The following is a 14,463-nucleotide window of genomic DNA, read 5'->3' as shown; positions in this document are numbered from 1 at the left end:
TTTGGACAAACAAAAAGACAAATCTAACTGTCTGTTTTGGGCCAGATCGATTTGATTATTAAATACTCCCTCCGTCCCAATTTGTTTGACCTTTTGGGAGATCTAACTTATTAAGGAATTTCATTTATTGCTTGCTAATTTTATATATTTGCCTAAATTACCCATAATTACTTTAGAGTATTACAACCAATACTATATTGGAAGTAGTGTAGAACCAGTTGAAAGTAAGGGTAGATTGGAGAATGTCAATAAAATTAGTAATAAATGAGTCTTATTTATAGTAAGTGGAGAAACATTTTGGGACTTCCTTTAAAGGAATAAGACCCAAACAAAATGGGACGGAGGGAGTAATTCTTAATTATAATCTTTAATGTTAGGTCTGTTTTAATTTTTGGCATTAAATGATCATATATAATAACTCAATTACAAACCGTTTCATTCACCTATCCTAGCCCTTACATATCATTTTGCCCTCATTTAAACACCATTCCTAGCATTTATAGGTGTCTCATGGGTTATATTGTTCCATCTTTCAATTCTTTTCATTTACCAATTTACTGCATCATTGAATTGTATATTTTTTATCATTAAATCATGGTTATTTCTCAGTAAAAAACCTCAATCAAAGGACTCAAAGTAGAGGATCTTTCTTCACCAACAAAGAGAGATGGTAATCTACTTTTTCTACTAATTTTTCTTTCTTCATAGTGTTTCTTGCACTCTTTCGGTTAATTTACTTTGGATTTTTTTCTTTCTATATTCATATCAATATAAAATAGGATGATGAGTGCTGATTAGGACAAACTCAATGACAAATCAAGAGACAAATCCGATCATTTGTTTCAATTTGGCACGGTCTCATCCTTTCTACAAACAAAAAGACAAATCTAATTTTCCGTTTTGGGCCAGATCGAATAGATTATCTTAACCATTAAATAATAATTAACTATAATCTTTAATGTTAGGTCGGTTTTAACTTTTGGCATTAAATCATAAATCTATATAACAAAACAGAATGGGTGGCTGCTGAGTGGGACAAAATAAATGCAAGCTGACTGGGACAAAATTAATGCATCATATTTAAATTCTAACCTTTGAGTGTCAACCCTTGAACCTGAACCCTTAGACCCCTCTTCAATGGGTGAAACCTTGCATTAAATCGCAGTTGTTTTACTTCTCAACTATTCCACTTTCTACTTCCTTTCACATTCTCCCTCAATTTTAATTTTGCTATGCATGCAAATGGTTGAGTACGGAAAACTTTGGAGGAAGGTCATCAGTGTTATATTGCTAATGAAATCTATATAACAAAACAAAATGGGTTTGTGCAGACTGAGACAAAATAAATGCAAGCTGACTGGGGCAAAATTAATGCATCATATTTAAATCCTAACCTTTGAGTGTCAACCCTTGAATCTGAACCCCTAGATCCCTCTTCAATTGGTGAAACCTTGCATTAAATCGCAGCTTTTTACTTCCCAACTATTCCACTTCCTACTTTCCTTCACATTCTCCCTCAGTTTCAATTTTGCTATGCATGCAAATGGTTGAGTACGGGAAACTTTGGAGGAAGGTCATCAGTGCTATATTGCTAATGAAATCTCTCATTAAACCGTTATATAGTGGTCTATTACTAATTGTGTTTCTCCACATCCCATCATTGAATTTCATTAATTTCTCCTTCAATTTTCGTGTCCTAGGAAGCTCTTTCTCTTCTCATTTGCTCCAACTTATTATTCGGTTACAAATTATATGAATTTAGACTCTTTTCATCTTCTTCCATAAGTCTTTATAAATGTATTCTACAATATTGTTACTGGAATCTAATTGTTATCTATCTTCCTATATAAATATCATCTTCCTTTTTGTTACAAACATTTCACTAGTTTCCCCCTTTATTTTTTACATTTTATGATCTTCTCAACGAGAAATAATTTTGTCATGTTGTTTTCTATGTAAATGAGGGATTAAACTTTGGTGACAGAAAGATATTCAAAGATCTCAGTATGAATATTTGTTTTGCCCGAATCTAGCTTTTGATGAAGAAGGTGGTGATGATTACTCGATTCGTCACCATATTCAATTCGATTTTAGGCACCTTATCTGATTTTATTAACTATTAGAGTAGCAATAATTTTGGATGATGTCTGTTTCACTCTCTCTCAACCTTCAACTTGTTTTTCATTTTTAAGAGTTTTCTTGGTGAAAAAACAGGTGGGAGAGATGGTAGAAACATGAGGGTGATGTTTTTCTTTTCTGGTACAAAGATAGTTCTCTAATTTGTTGAAGTAAGTTGGTTAAAAAAATATATATTTGTTTTTGTCTTTTGTATTATTTATCCTTTGCATCCCAAAACAAATTAAACTTATTATAAAAACAAATAATCTAGTATTAGTACAAGTTTTGGAGTTTTGAGCAAGTTCCATCCAAAGAAAATAATTTAATTTGCAGTTCAACAAAAATAAAGATACAAAGGTACTTCATATTGTAGAGGGATTCAACCGGTTAAGAATGATGAAGTAAATAATTTATTTCCTTTATTTGTTTCTTCACTTTGATCAATTAAATTTAAATGCCGAGTATATAATTAGTGGATGACAATTCTATATAAGAATTAAGCTGAATTGCATAAAGAAAAAATTGAAATATATGAATAAGGAAAACTAAAAAGAATTAGATGTTCAAAAGTTGAAAAATATAGGCTAAATAATCATTTTTTCAGGAGAAACAATCATACCTTCGATCACTTCACATGCAAACATTTATGTACTTGTGTATAATTATTTTACTCATATACTCATTCCAAATTATTCTTCCTATCGTCTTAAAAAATACTACATATACAGTAGGTGGTAGGGATGATCATACTCATAATATTAAGCGAAAGCAATGGAACGAGTGTTTGAACTGGAAAGTTTCGACTTGAGAAAGGGAGTCATAAAGATGGGCAGCGAGTGCTTGAATTGTTTAATGTACTTTATTTCATTGTGTTAGAGTATAATATTCTCACTTTCAACAAAAATAAATAACTTATAGTATTCTCAAAATTTGTATATCCACGTTGATATAACTATAAGAATCTTAAAATTAGCATATCTATGATCCTATAGTACCCACTATTTTCAATTCAATGGTTTGCATAGAAAATATTTTCAATAGTTGTAGAATAGGTAGTTGTCCATTGTAATGAAAAAAAATCGGTATTTTGTCGATACGAGGAAAATACAAGTTGGTTCCGATTAGCTGAATAGTTTGAGTAACTTCACCAATTAACAATCACCTGAGCATTATAGCCTAATGGTTGTACATAGCCTTCTTTACGAGGAGGACTTGCGTTTGATTGGTTGAATGTCTCTATATGCGGCATTATGATAATTATGGCTATGACTTCCGTCAACTTTTTTTTTTGAACCGTGCCTTATAATGTTAGTATCTTACCGCACTTGCAACTGCATAACATGTTCAACAAATCTCACCGTGTCTGAGGCGTATTCTGACCTTATTCTGGTCACTATTTTGTGTTTCTTTGATGTTCATTTCTTAAGTTTGCCACCATGCTAACATGTGTAAAACATAAAGAAAGAAGGAAACATCAGTTAAATGAAGAAAATATTACCCTATTATTCTATTCTACTTTAACTTTCATTCATAGGTCTAGACTTAACATTTTCTTCAATTTTTGGTAAAAAGAGGTGAATTTACTATCATACTTAAAAGTATTAAGATATATAATGTAAGTGTAATTACTGTTAGTTCTTTCGGTCGAGTTGTTTGATCAATAAACAATACATTGTATGGTAACATCGAAGTTGCCAAAATAGTCTGGTAGTTTCATGCACTATGTTTTGGAGCTATCACAACTAAGGGTGTCTTTTCAATATCATTATGCCAGTGATATTTATACTCTACAATCCTAATCCAAATGTACATGTTGCAAGTCCTTATGGGCTTCCTCCCACACCTGCTAACTCAATACATTATAAACTAAACTGCAATTAGTGAACAAAAATCCTTACTTTTCTTCCAGAGATATATTTAGTCCTGCTAAATCGTTTAATAAATGTTCTCAAATAACTTATGAAAATCACAACATGCAGCTTAGAAAATTTGCAAGCATGACATTTGTTCTACAATTATTATTATTCTTTGAGGCCAATTTTTCTCTTTTTCTTTTATTCCAACCTCTTATTTTATTCATCATAATCTGGTGTTTTTACAATGTTCTACACAGGCAAAATAATTCTTATAGATAACCTCCTCCCGCAGCTGAATGATCAAAACTATGGGTCGATGGTGTTTCTCAATCTCGTAATACTATTATTTTGTAATATTTGTTCTTTCAATAGTGTGACAATAAGTCAAATTATTTGTCATATAAAGTGGTATAAATATGGCCGTCACATAGAAAAATAACTGACATTGTAAAATGTAGTAACTTTTCCAATACTTTTACGATTCTGCGACACATAATAATTTGTATATGCCGAAGGCACGGGTCATGCCTAGTAATAACTAAATTACAAACCGTTTCATTCACCTATCCTAGCCCTTACATATCATTTTGCCCTCATTTAAACACCATTCCTAGCATTTATAGGTGTCTCATGGGTTACATCGTTCCATCTTTCAATTCTTTTTCATTTACCAATTTACAACATCATTGAATTGTATTTTTTGACCATTGAATCATGGTTATTTCTCAGTAAAAAACTTCAATCAAAGGACTTAAAGTAGAGGATCTTTCTTCACCAACAAAGAGAGATGGTAATCTACTTTTTTCTACTAAGTTTTCTTTCTTTATAGTGTTTCTTGCATTCTTTCGCTTAATTTACTTCGGATTTTTTTTTCTTTCTATATTTTTATTAATTTGGTCTTTTAGATGCTTATGAGTGAGGAGAGACCAAAATATGAATACTTTTATGGAGTTTGATACTAATGGTTTAGAACTTTAAGATATATTGGTTGTTAGTTTTTTGCTTAGATTTTGAATTGCTTTTTTGGTTTTGTTTTTTTTTTCTGAAGATTAGAAGAAATGACGTAAATACTAGCAATTGTAAATGGTATGTACGCATTTCTTTGATTTTATCGATCATATGTACGTTTGGATAAATTTATTCTGTATAAAATTGATAGATTGTTCATTTGATTTTTCCTAAGTGCAAAGGGTGTTTCAGTGGTCTAAATGGTTGATCTGGGAATTGACATCAGTAGTCAAAAGAAAAGGCACGCAGTAATCACATCAGATTTGTCCATGGGTCGGTTTAGATTTGTGGTTCAATTGTTATTGGTATGCGGTCATCAAAATTTCCTAACGTATGAGATAAATGATACATTACAACTTCTATAAGAATGTGTTGTTCATGTTTTTGTGGTAATTACTTTCACCTTGGCTTAGATTTGGTTTTTTTTTTTAATAAATTCGATTTAGTTATGGTTATTGTTATCTTATGCATTGTTGTTACGTTTTTTATCACATCTTTCTTAAACCACTTTACGTATGATGGTCACAGTTAGTCCCTCAGGCAAGGGTGCTTCTAAAGGCACCGGGCCAAAAGGCTGTTAGCATCCGGAAATTTTATTGATTCGGGTCAATGGCTATTGACCCGAGTTCTCTATAAGCACCAGTTTTTAATATGGGTGACGTTCACCTTCGTTTGCTTCTTCTATCTTCTTCTTCTTTCAAAATAATACTTATTTATTTTTCTCTCTCTAACATGACTTCCAATAGAAATTCTCATAATTTTTTTAATCGAAAATAACACTTCAACCAACAATTTTCAAGAAAAAAAATAGTCAATTTATTTTCTTTGAGAAAAGACCTCCATTAATGGAGATCTGTTCTCCATTCATAGGCAGGGGCGAGCCCACATAAGGGCCCGTGGGGGCATAGGCCCCCACGACCCTAACGTGGCTCATTAATGTTATGCGACATTTGCCGCTACATTAGATACATATATCTATATATATACATATTTCCGTGTTTCGAGCACAATTCTTCCCTAGTTTAGTTGGTGAAGCGATTATGTTTCAATATTGAGGTCAAGGGATGAGCCCACACACAACATTTTTTTTTCTAGAAAATTTATACTACTTAGACTTTTTTTCCTAAAATATCTACCACTTAAGTTAGTTGAAATTATTGTGGTTTAAGATGACTACTTATTAAAAATACATTATAAAGGTCATGCTTGGCTTAAAATTGATTCTTATTAATTGAGATAACTCAATTTTTACCTCCTCAAAGTGACCAACTAAATAAAATGGCCTCGCAGAGATGATGAGTTTTCTAAACGTCCCCCTTAATTTTGATTTTGTCTGATTTTTCGGTGACTTGTATTTTGAATTTCAAAATTGTCCTTTTTAGACTTTTGCTTTGGTAAACATGTTATTAGATAGAAAACTTAATCTTCATCTTTTCTTCAATTACGAGCACTTCCTCTTCATCATCTAGCATCGTTCTTCTTAATCTTCACCATTATCTCTTCATTCCCTCCTTTGTTTTTTATTTCAGTATATTTTGAGAAGCCAGTTGGAGGAAAGATCCTTGATCCATATTGAGAAAATTAGAGATTGATTGTTATACATCAAAATTACCACGGAATATCCAAACTATAAATAAAATTTTGTTAAGAATTTGCTTTTCGATTCTAGCTTGATCGTGTACTGTGGAATTCTTTCATTACCTATAACAAAGAGGTGCCCCCACTCATAAAAGTTTCTGGCTTCGCCACTGTTCATGGGGATATGTTGTTCACACCCAGTCCTCCACTCGTGAAGAACAGATCCAATAAAGAGATGGAATGATTAGAGAAAGTATTCAGTTTATAAGCATTAAAGAGGGATAAAGGAAGATACCCATTAATTAAATTATTTGATAGATGAAGATATCGAAGGTGCTGAATCATACCCAAGCTTGCTAGAATTGAACCCAATAATTTACTTTTTAAAAAAATTAAACTAGCAACAAGTATGAGAAGAACCATGAAGTATTGTAAAATCATACCATCTAACTCCATTCCATACCCAAGCTTGCCAGGGTTCTGAAGAAATTTACAGGGTTATGTCTATCTTGACGCCATTGAAAGAGAAACCTCTAGAGTTTTGTCGATCAGTATAAATTCAAAGCATAAGACACTTTAAGCCCTAAATTCAATCTATAATATACACATAGATTTGCCCCAATTAAATTTTTATGGTTCTAGCTATCTTGACGCCATTTTCTGAAGCATAAGAGAAGAAAATCTTGCCTTTACTAGTTAGTTCTGGCTTTAACGTCTTCTTGGAGGGAGGGGTTAGGGTTAACTCTACTTGACCGGTGCCTACATAGTTAGACGGTGCTAATAGATAAAAGAGCGGTTGGGCCTGGTGCTAACAAAGATGGATGCTAACAGCCTTTTGGCCGGATGCCTTTAGAAGCACCCTCAGGCAAACACAAAAACACAACCAAATTTCGTAATCTAGATCGACCACATGATATTTTTCTATTATGCATTCATAACATCGATACTTCCTTACTGATAATGTTGTCCGTGTACTTGACAAAGGCTTGAGCATAAAAACATTGCTTAAATGTTTTCAGCTTTACGGAGCAGGTGAAAGTCATTAAAACCACAATTTTAAATTGTTCTAGATTACAACAATCGATATTGTTTTGCAAAGTATGATTTTCTTCTTTGTCACAATCTTCTCTTATTGGTGAAGTATGGAGGACATTAATTAATTTTTTGCAAGTATGGTTTTCAACCTCTAAAGTACAAGTCCTTTATCAGCAGGACAATTGTGATACATAGTTAATTAATAAATTTGTTGGTCGTCCGTACACACATAAAGTGTTCGATTTAACATTATCTAGTATTTATACCTAGTATTTATACATAAGATGATGAAGTCATGTAAGAATTTGATTATGTGTTGCCAATGAGGAAATTACAAATTGTCTATTTTCTTGAATTAGTTGGATCTCATGGAGTCTGGGGTCTTAATGATTACCGTTTCTTCCATTTATATTTGGTTCATCTCAATTGATTGAATAGAAGTACATGAAACTCAAATCGATTCGTAACGATGATATATTAGAGAATTTCTCAAATGAATATCTGGATCTAATAGAGTTTCGATTTAGCTTCTAGAGATGGTAGTGGTGGATATACAAGGGTCTAAAAAAATTCGAAGGTGGAGAAAGGGTGGAAGCATTTTGGGGTTTATACATAGAGGTGTTGGGAACTTTGATTATAGGATAAAACCAAAGTAAAATAACAAGCTGAACTGAGAACTGAATGACTCAACTTTATTGACAATAGCTTTGGCTTAAATAGCCATCAGTACACTAACTCAAAAGAAACGAGAAAACAGCCACTAAGCTAGAATTAAGCAAAAGTGCTAACAGAAACTTGGACCAAGTCAAAACAGAAAAATATCCCTAAAGACTAGGACTTTATTCAATTCAAAATTCCGATAAACTCTTTCATTCCCTCCCTTAAACTAAATGCAATGAAACAATTAGTTTACATCAGAAATTGAACAGACTCCCAATAGCTTTCGAAGATTCTGAAAAACTTCAAGTTTCAAGGGTTTTGTCATTATGTCTGTGATTTGATCCTGACTAGCACAATGAACTAATTCAATTTCCCCTTCTTTAGTAAGATTTCTTAGGAAATGAAATCTCACATCGATATGCTTGCTGCGACCATGCAAAACTGGATTTTTTGATAGTTTGATAGATGAACTGTTGTCACACATTACAGTAACACAACCTCCATCAGAATGCCCCAACTCTTTCAAAATTCTCTTTACCCAAACTCCTTGACAAGCACAAACTGCAGCTGCCACAAACTTAGCTTCTGTAGTTGATAAAGTCACAATAGGCTGCTTTTTTGAACACCATGAGACAGCACTTGAACCAATTAAAAACACGTAACCAGATGTGTTCTTCCTGTCTTCAATATCCCCTGCATAGTCGTTATCTGTAAATGCCAACAATTCACCATCTCCTCCTTTCTTATAAAAAATTCCATAGTTCATAGTTCCTTTTAAATATCGAAGTGCCCTCTTAGCTGCTTGTAGATGAATCTCCATTGGTTTTGCCATATATCTACTTATGAGGCAAGTAACGAACATCATGTCAGGCCTCATGGCAGTGAGATACATTAAACTACCCACCAGCTGCTTATAATGTGTCTCATCAACTAAGTTTCCATTTCCATCTCTGCTCATTTTGAAACCTGGAACTATTGGGGTGCCTACTGAATTACTTTCAATCATACCAAACCTTCTTAAAACTTCCAATGCATATTTCCTTTGACATATATAAATACCATTAGACTTTTGTAGCACTTCGATTCCAAGAAAATACCTCGTCTTCCCCAAGTCTGACATATCAAATTCTCTTAACATAGAACTTTTAAATTCAGACATCATAACTTCATCATTACCTGTGAAAATTAAATCATCAACATAAACACTAACAATTAGAATTTTTCCTTCTCCGCTTCTCTTGGTGAATAGTGTTTGCTCACTATCGCACCTTTGAAATCCTTCACTAATGAAATGTGTTTCGATTCTACTAAACCAAGCTCGTGGAGCTTGTTTTAGTCCATATAAGGCTTTGTGTAACTTGTAAACTAGATGCTCACTGCCCTTTTTTTCATATCCTTTTGGTTGTTCTACATAAACATCCTCACTCAACTCACCATGGAGAAAAGCCGACTTGACATCCAACTGGAAAATCTTCCAATCTTTATGTGCAGCTAGAGCAATAATCATTCTTACTGTATCCATCCTTGCCACAGGTGCGAACACTTCAGTATAGTCCACTCCGTATTGCTGAGAGTACCCTTTCGCAACCAAACGAGCCTTATACTTATCAATTTCTCTATGTTCGTTGTATTTGGTTTTGTACACCCACTTTACTCCTATTCGTTTAGCCCCGGATGGCAGCTCAGTGAGTGTCCATGTATGATTCCTTTTAATGGACTGAATTTCACTGTCCATGGCTAACCTCCAATTTTCACTTTTCACAGCTTCCTCAAAGTGCAATGGATCAGTTGACACCATCAACGCCATATGTATTTCATCCTCAAATTGGTCTTCACCACTAACATAGTCACGCATCCATCTCGGAGGTTGCCTCTCACGAATATGCCTTGATTCCCCCACTCTCTCTTCGCTTACACTAGAAGTAACTTCTTCTCTGACTTCTTCATCACAAGTGTCTTCTAGTTCTCCATCAATATTTTCTTCATTCCCAATTTCAGTCACCCCATCATGTTCGCCTTCATCATCATTCCATTCTAAGTCCACTGCTATTTGTGTTTCATAACTCACATCCCAATCCCATCGCTTTTCTTCTTCAAAAATGATATCTCTACTTACAATGATTTTCTTAGAAAGTGGATCAAATAACCTGTAACCTTTTGATTCATCACTAACTCCCAATAAAACACAGGTAATGCTTCTATTATCAAGTTTTGTTCTCTGCTCTTTTGGAATATGAACATGTGCTATGCAGCCAAATACCCGAAAATGACCTACTAAGGGTTTCACTCCACTCCAAGCCTCTTGTGGTGTAACATCCTTAACTGCTAATGTAGGACACCTGTTTAAAACGTAGATAGTCCAATTAACCGCCTCAGGCCAGAAGGTCTTCGGAATGCTTTTCTCAGATAACATGGAATGAACCATATTCATTATGGTTCTGTTTTTCCTTTCAGCTACCCCGTTCTGCTGCGGAGTATAAGCAGTGGTTAATTGCCTCTTGATTCCACTTTGTTTGCAAAAATTGTTGAACTCACTTGAATTGAATTCCCCTCCTCTATCAGTGCGCAATCACTTAATAGATAACCCTGCCTCCTTTTCAACCGTAGTCTTAAAACATTCAAAAGAGTTAAAAGCTTCTGACTTCTCTACCAAAAAACACACCCATGACTTTCTACTGTAGTCATCAATAAATAAAAAAAATGTACCTCTTGTTGCTGTTAGATGTAGGAGTGATGGGTCCACAAATGTCGGCATGGATAAGTTCCAACTTCTGAGTTGCTCTCCAAGTACTCTTCTTTGGAATGGGGTCACGGTGTTGCTTCCCATTTATGCAGTCTGTACAGGTCACAGTGGTGGCAGAAAATTGAGGAAGTCCATGTACCATGTTCTTATACAGCAGGGTTCTTAAGCCTTTGTAGCTTAAGTGCCCATACCTCCTATGCCAAAGATGAGGCAGATTTTGTGTCCTTGTTTGTAGGCATTGATCTGATCGTCTATGAGAGGGAGCTTGAGACTGAGTGAACAAGATAAACATCCGGTTGACACTCATGTTGGTTTGAATTATCAAACCCTTCTCGGGATGAAATATCTTGCACTTTCCTTCTTTGATCAAAATGACCAAGCCTCTTTCTTGCAACTGCCCTATACTTAAGAGATTATTTCTTAACTCAGGAATATAGTATACCTCAGCAACAACATGACTTACTCCATTCACAAGTAGCTTCACACTTCCCTTTCCAATCACAATCATTTTAGTCTTGTTACCCAGTTTTACGGAATGTCGAAATGTTTCGTCAAGTTCCTTAAACATAGTTCGATCACCACACATGTGATTAGAACACCCTGAATCAAGAAACCATGCATCTTCTCTTCTGGCCTCATGCAACTCCACATAAGCCATCAGGAACATTTCTTCTTCCTCATAAAGCTCTGGATAATTTGCTTCTTTGTTACCAAAAGGACATTCATATTGGAAATGTCCAAGTTGATGACATCGATGACACTCCACAATTTCCTTGTTGAAGTTTGTTCTACCTCTCCCTCTTCCTCTTCCTCTTCCTTTTCCTCTATAGATACCAAGACCATGACTTCTTCCTCCTTCAATTGTCACTTTCAAAGCCTGATCCTCATCATTACGTCTTTGAAACTTCTGTTCATGTACTATTAATGAGCTTTGTAACTCATCAACACTAAGATCGTCAATGTCCTTTGACTCTTCAATCGAACAAACGATATAGTTGAATTTCTCAGTCAGAGAACGCAGAATTTTTTCGACTACTTTAACATCCTGCATATCTTCTCCATAAATTCTCATCTTGTTGGCCACTGTCATAACCCTAGAGAAGTAATCTGTTACTCCTTCACCAGATCTCATCTCAAGAGTTTCAAATTCTCTACGGAGAGCTTGAAGATGAGACCTCTTCACCCTTGCATTACCTTCAAATTTATTCTTCATGGCGTCCCATATATCTTTGGCAGTATCCTTCTTAAGAATGATGTCAAGCACCATTCGATCAATTGCCTGAAAGAGATAGTTCTTCACCTTCAGGTCCTTCAACTTCATCTCATCATTCTTCCTTTTTTGTGCATCTGTTTGCACAGATTCATTGGTCGAATCAATATAGCCAGGCTCAATCAACCCCCAAAATTCCTTAGATCGTAGAAAGTTTTCCATTAGCATACTCCAGTGGTCATAATGGCCATCAAAGCGAGGAATGGCCGGCTGAACGAAACTCCCTTCTGTAGTCATCTTCCTTGCTGCTGCAAGAACTTCAAAGACTGCTGCTTTGATATTGATTTTTCTTCAGGTTGGCTCTGGTACCAGATTGTTGGGAACTTTGATTATAGGATAAAACCAAAGTAAAATAACAAGCTGAACTGAGAACTGAATGACTCAACCTTATTGACAATAGCTTTGGCTTAAATAGCCATCAGTACACTAACTCAAAAGAAACGAGAAAACAACCACTAAGCTAGAATTAAGCAAAAGTGCTAACAGAAACTTGGACCAAGTCAAAACAGAAAAATATCCCTAAAGACTAGGACTTTATTCAATTCAAAATTCAGATAAACTCTTTCAAGAGGGACAAGTAGGGAAGACGTAGAAAGATATTGCAGAAGGAATGTGATTGCTGGTTCATTCTAAGAGAGTAAGAGATATAACCCTTAAGAATCAGATTATGTATAGAAGAAAATATACAAGAACAAAGATCTAATGAAAGGTATGGAACCTTATTCCTGCCGTACCATAGTTGATTATAATGCCACATTTTGATGCCTTTTCTTTTATTCAAGGAGAACACTAAATTTGCTTTCTATCTACTTATTCACTATTTAACTATTGAATACAAGATAATACATTTCCTAATTGATAGAAAAGAGTTTTGGTATCATTCTCGTGACACCCTCATACAAAAATTTAGTGTAGTTGGAACCTCATTTATTCTTCCAAATGAAGAATAAAGTAGAAATTGGTTATTGTGGCAAAATGTTGTCCTTATCCATCTCACCATTCACATCAAATGGAAGAAGAAATTGGTAGATTTATAAAAACTATCAGTCTTTCTCTTTCGCTCTCCTTATGTCCAGCAGTAGCACCATAAGAATTTGGTATCCAATATTTTGGAAATAAGGTAGTTTACCTTATTATAATTTTTCAACAAAAAAACAAAAGTAGCTTATGATTAAGTTATCCACCTACTATACATTTTAGGCCATAATTGATTTAGTTGGTGATTTTGGTCCCTACAACAGTATGATGGGAGTTCACTTACTCCACTACCCATATGTTGTCCTCTTCTCCTCATTACATTGTGATATATTTAGAACTTCTATTCCATCATGAACAAAAATAATTACTCTGTAGTCTGTACAAACTTTGCACACACAAAACAATAAATAAAATATAATCATTTTGTATTGGTAGAAATAATATTGGGTTTTATAGTTGTTGTATTTTGTTATAGAGATAGTCTAATAGTGGGATATGTAGATTTCATCTCTTTATGATCTTAAAAGATAGTGTCCTTCGGAGACTATAAGTTTCATAAAGGAGTTGTACATTTTCGTTCATGTCACAGGGCCGGTCCTGAGAGTTTGGGAGTCTGAAGCGAGTTCGAAGAATGCGGCCCATATTCATTACATAAGAATTTTTTTTGTAGTACACACAAAGTCCTTTAGATTCTCCTTACACCTAATGTTAGGTTTAAAAATGAATCTTGTGTTCATAACTACAAAGTCTGTGTCAAACAACCTATGTGAGTTACTAAGGAATCGACTCTCACTCGAAAAGTGTCCGAACCAATTCTTAGTTGAATCTCTAATTCAAAGGTTCAACAATCGCTGATTGGAATCATTCAAGTCGAGTCTTTTTTTTCTTTTAAATAGTATAAAAGAGTCTGAACTTATAAAGTGAAAAAACTAAGGCGTTATAATTCTCCGAGAAGATGAAAGAGAGAACAATGATGACTGACACGGTCGTTTAACTTGGTTTTGCTTGGGATCCAGCCTAGGGTCTCAGCAGTGGTACTTCAAAAATTAGATTTTTTTATTTATAAGATGTTGTATTAGTAAAAACATTTGGATTCATCAACTAAAAGAATATTAAACATACCATAGATGTGTATTGAACAATTAATGTCTCTCATACTATTTATAATGTTTCTCACACTACTCATAACGTCACAAGTTAAGTAGTCTTAACTAAAA

The sequence above is a fragment of the Eschscholzia californica genome, unplaced genomic scaffold (assembly GCF_041429995.1).
Source record: "Eschscholzia californica isolate CP2 unplaced genomic scaffold, dmEscCali1.0.p SCAF_1, whole genome shotgun sequence".
NCBI classification, from domain to species: domain Eukaryota; kingdom Viridiplantae; phylum Streptophyta; class Magnoliopsida; order Ranunculales; family Papaveraceae; genus Eschscholzia; species Eschscholzia californica.
This window is presented reverse-complemented; position numbering follows the sequence as displayed.